This window comes from Benincasa hispida, chromosome 5 (assembly GCF_009727055.1).
Source record: "Benincasa hispida cultivar B227 chromosome 5, ASM972705v1, whole genome shotgun sequence".
NCBI lineage: Eukaryota > Viridiplantae > Streptophyta > Magnoliopsida > Cucurbitales > Cucurbitaceae > Benincasa > Benincasa hispida.
In genome coordinates this window covers 12,961,542-12,966,620 of record NC_052353.1, presented here as the reverse complement: position 1 = coordinate 12,966,620, position 5,079 = coordinate 12,961,542, and the positions used below count along the sequence as shown (strand labels likewise).

Genomic DNA, 5,079 nt, shown 5'->3' with positions numbered 1-5,079 from the left:
AAAAATATAGACGAGAATAATCAATCTAATATATCGTTAGTGTATAAGAGTCTTGGTATGTAATCTAAATTTTGTTTTAAAACATTTTGTGGATTTTGATACCATGTTAGATATAATCTTCCCTTAATAACGACCGGATTGTAAATCTGTTTTCCTAGTATGTATCTTTTAATTCTACCATTCTCTCGTACATCTAATTATGTTATAAGCATGTGTCCTATTATTTTGACCCACAAATAAAAATTTCTCTAAAGAAAGAGATACAATAGGAGATGATGTTATATAATCTAATATAGTTAAGCATGGCCGAGAGAACCAATAGACTCTTTTTGTAATAATAAATTGCCTTATCAACTTCCATATGACAATCAAGAGCAGCATATGAGGTATGTTATAGAGAAAGACAATGAAGAGTTAATGGTCCTTACAATATGAGGTACCCGTTTTTCATTTGGGCCCAATAAAATGGTCCTTACAACAATTCTATAATATAACTAAGAATAAAATATTAAATTTTAAATCATGCAAATATTCAAAATGTAGAAAAAAGTTATAACAATTGTGAGGAGGAAAAATGTTGGATTTTATGTCCTAAAACTCGTAGTTTGTAATATCATATTATTGTTCAATAAAGCTGTTATTGAAAATCTTTAGTAAAATTAAATTATATATTCATGAATCCAATCAACTAAGGATCCGAGGCTATTAAGTTTAAGTTTGAATTTTATGTAGTGACATAAATGTGGATCAAGTTCAAATATATAGCCAAAATGGTCTATAGTATATGAATAAGGTTAGACGCCTTATTTTGGGGACACTATGGATGCAGCCCATTTTGTAGTTAGTACAAACGATGTGATCCTAAATCGTTCATGTGGAGACATGAAAGTGGGAGCATCCTATATAAAGAATTTACATAAGACTGAACCATGAAATAGTCAAGTTCTGCGTTCTAAACGCCGTTTTATGTATAAAACTGACTATTTCGTTAATTGATGACCTAGGTAACTTAATCTTAATCCTAAGCTAACTATGAACTCCTATTCACTCAAAATTATCCTTAGATCTGCATAGGTGAGGGCAACTCATTATCACTAGCCCAATAAGCCTCCCATTTCAGGGGTAAGATCAGGTGGATAGCTGGGAACATAGGGTGCAAGACGAAATTCACTCCTACCTGTTATAGGGATAGTAGATAGGTTGTTCTCTTTAGTATTAAATCCAGGTCTTGAACAAGGGGCCCTACCCTCTCCTTGTCTTGAGAGGGGTTCGGTTTATAGGTTGAACCTTAAACCAATTGTTCATTAGAGGATCAGTGAAACTTAAGGAATAAGATGTAGTCTTGGGGGTAAACCGATTTTTATGACCCAGCCGAGATTATGAACAACCTGTGAAGGATTAGCTTACTAATCATGGTTATATCATATGGACACAAATATATCTATAGTAAGAGGAGTGCAACTACGGGACTATAGTGGAATGACCCGTTAGTTAACGAATGTTGATTAGCTTCGTCTAAAAGAGTTTAGCCAGCTAATCTCGGATCGTTGGAGCCCATGATCTATAGGTCCATTAAGTTCTCCTGCTAGCTCATATGGAATAAACTTAGAACAGTATGATAGAATGATTCGAATTGTTCGAATTAGTTGAAAAGAGAGAAATCGACAAGTATATGTGATATAGTGGTCGGTTTTTAGTTTAGAGATACAACTTTAATGATTAAATGTGATTTAAATATCAAGAATATGAATACGTTCATATTCGGAAGCTCGGAAATAATGAAAATGGTCAAAGAATTGACTTTTGACTTTGAAAAGTCAAACTTTGACCGGCCTTATATTCAAATGTGATTTGGATTTGGAGAAAATGAATACAGATTCATGCTTAGGAGGTCAAAATTAGTCAACACAAAAAAAATCATAAAAAGTCAAAATGCTGACTCTTCGGTCAAAATTTGACTTTGACAAAATGACCATTTTGCCTTCTAACTAAAGTTAGTGGAAAAATCCAAACTTTTTGTTGGATAATTCCACTAACAAGATAGTGGGCTAGGTGTTGGCTTATAATGGAGACATCAAACCCACTTAGATAGTGGATTTTGAGGTGTTGGGTTTTTATGAATTTGTTTCGTGCAATTTTTGCATGGTTTTTTTTTTTTATAAATTTGGGTTTTCAATTTGGATAGAGAACTTTTCACAATTTTGCCAAAATTAGTTCTAAAGTGGGCTGGTAAAAATCACCATTTTTGAGAAATATCAAAACCCAAACCCAACCTAAAAAAAAAAAAAATCATCTCCTATTTCCATCTCTTTCTCTCTCTCGGTTTCTTCATCCATTGGGTCCCACAACCCGGTTCTGAGTCCAAAGGATAGTAGATCAGCTCTAGTGGTTGTCTAATTCGTGTTCGGGTGGAGATAGAAGCGTTTCGGGACCTTCAAAGGTAATATTTCAAAAAACCCTATTTATTAATTTAGGGTTGTATGTTATTTTTGTGCAATTAGAGTAAAATTGGTCCTCAATTCCGCTGCGCATGCCTATTTTTCTATCATATGGTATCAGAGCATGTTTTAATTTTACTCAATTGCATATGGTGGGTATCAATTTATTAGATAAAATTGAAATTGGAAACTAAAATGGTTTTTAGGTTTTGGTAATTAAATTAAGTTTTTTTTGTAGTATTAATTTGTAATTGCTCACATGTTTTTTAGCATCAATTTATAGTATGCTATATAGATTTAAATCCCACCACAGGTTAACATGTACATGCATTTGATATATGTTATAATTGTTATAATGTATATAGTATGCATGTTAAGTTTTTTTTTTTTTTAATATAAAGTGTTATATTAAAGCATGATCATTGAGTATGGATGTATGTTATAGATGTATGATTCTAGGGTTATAATGGTTATAATTATTTTTTTTTTATAATTGTTATAAAATAACCTAGACTTTAAAATCTATAACAAAGGTAAAAGTTGCATGCTCACCTAGGATTAAATTGGTGTAATTTTAATCAAGTTTTCTAAAGAGTTAGAACAGGTCGATTACTTGTTAAAAAAAAGAGTTATTTACTTACCCGGGGAGATTTTGTCTAAGGTTGGGGGTTTTTAATATGACGGTTTACGGAACATTTCCTACCTGGAGATCAAACTGGCGTCTAAGTCAAATAACCCTAGTTTTAATGATCATGCGTGAGAGATATGAGGTAATAGAATTTGTTTATCACCTAGACTTCATAGGTTAAAATCCAGTATAAGAGTTATACATGGATCTATCACCTAGACTTCGGATATGTTTAATTTAGCCGAAATATATCTCTAAGTTTTTTTTATACCCTAAACTGTTATAGAACACATCAGCTAGAGAGAAGTAGTGTACTTTTAGATCTAGCGTCCCTAAGAGTTCACATCGTGAGGTCTATGCAGGGCTTTGGGTTGTGCTTAGGAGCAGACTCCCTTCGAAGAGTGTTTGCATGGATCAATATCAAGGTGAATAGGGGAAGTAGTTCATAGTAAGTGGGTGAGAGGTATGTAACAACATATCCCATGGGCTCTTCCATTAGGTCGCACCGTGAGATTCCTATAATGCGCCTCATGTTTGCCCTGGAGCGACCTTTCCCTTCGGAGGGTTGTATTATAGGATTCGGAACACCGCAAACTGCAAATCTGGATAGGCTCTCTTAGATCAGTTTTCATATTGACTTTCCATTTTCAGGAGCATGTTGATTCTGGTCTCTGAAATACAAAAATGGAAAGTTACACTTACAAGAATTACTAATATGTTAATATATTATCGACCAAAGTAGCGATAGCTAAAGTGCTATAAGAATAAAGAGTTATTATGGGGTTAGCATCTAGTCAAGATTGTCTTGGTTCAAAAGAGGAATAATCGACTGCCCTTCGGTGGAGGTTACTCTAAACTTTTGAAATATCGTTGCAAAATATAATAATGAAGGGTACATTATTAGTTTTTTTTTGCTAAATTAAATTGGTTTCTTTGTGATTATAGTTTTTCTAAAAGAATATGTTTATCTTTTTCAGCATGAATAACTTGATAATTCAACTCTTAGCTTCCGAGAAACTAAACGGCGATAATTATTCGGCATGGAAATCAAATCTAAACACAATACTGGTAGTTGACGATCTAAGATTTGTCTTAACTGAGGAATGTCCTCAAGCCCTAGCCTCAAATACTAACCGAACTGTTCGGGAAGCATACGATCGATGGGTCAAAGCCAATGAAAAGGCCCATATTTACATTCTTGCAAGCATGTCTGATGTTTTGGCAAAGAAACACGAATCCTTAGCTATGGCTAAAGAGATAATAGATTCATTAAGAGAAATGTTTGGGCAACCATCATGGTCCCTTTGACATGAGGCAATTAAGCACATTTACACAAAGCGAAAGAAGGAGGGGACCTCTATTAGAGAACATTCCTGGACATGATGATGCACTTCAATATCGTTGAAGTAAATGGCGGACCTATTGATGAGGCTAATCAGGTTAGCTTTATCTTATAATCTCTTCCAAAGAGTTTTATACCTTTTCAGACATTTGTCTTTAAATAAGATAGAATTTAACCTCACTACCCTTCTTAACGAGCTCCAACGATTCCAAAACCTTACTTTAAGTAAGGGGAAGGAAGTGGAAGTAAATGTTGCTATCAAAAAGAAAAAATTTATAAGAGGATCGTCCTCTAAAAACAAAGTTGGACCCTCTAAAGCTCAAATGAAAAAGAAGGGGAAAGGATAGGCTCCCAAGATAAGAAAGGGAAAAAAGGATGCAGATAAAGGAAAATGTTTCCACTGTAACCAAAACGGGCATTAGAAGAGAAATTGCCCGAAGTACCTTGCAGAGAAGAAAGCTGAGAAATCGGCATAAGGTAAATATGGTTTATTGGTCGTTGAAACATGTTTAGTGGAATATGATACTTCAACCTGGATACTAGATTTAGGAGCCACTAATCATATTTGTTTCTCGTTTCAGGAAACTAGTTCTTGGAAAAAGCTTGAAGAAGGTGAGATAACCCTCAAAGTTGGAACAAGAGAGGTTGTCTCAGCTGAAGCAGTGGGAGAT

General features: G+C 34.1%; 1 pseudogene; it reads left to right on the top strand.

Moving 5' to 3' along the window:
- Nucleotides 1-4,044: 4,044 nt before the first annotated feature.
- Nucleotides 4,045-4,571, top strand: LOC120077219 (annotated as a pseudogene).
- The last annotated feature ends 508 nt before the right edge of the window (nucleotides 4,572-5,079 follow it).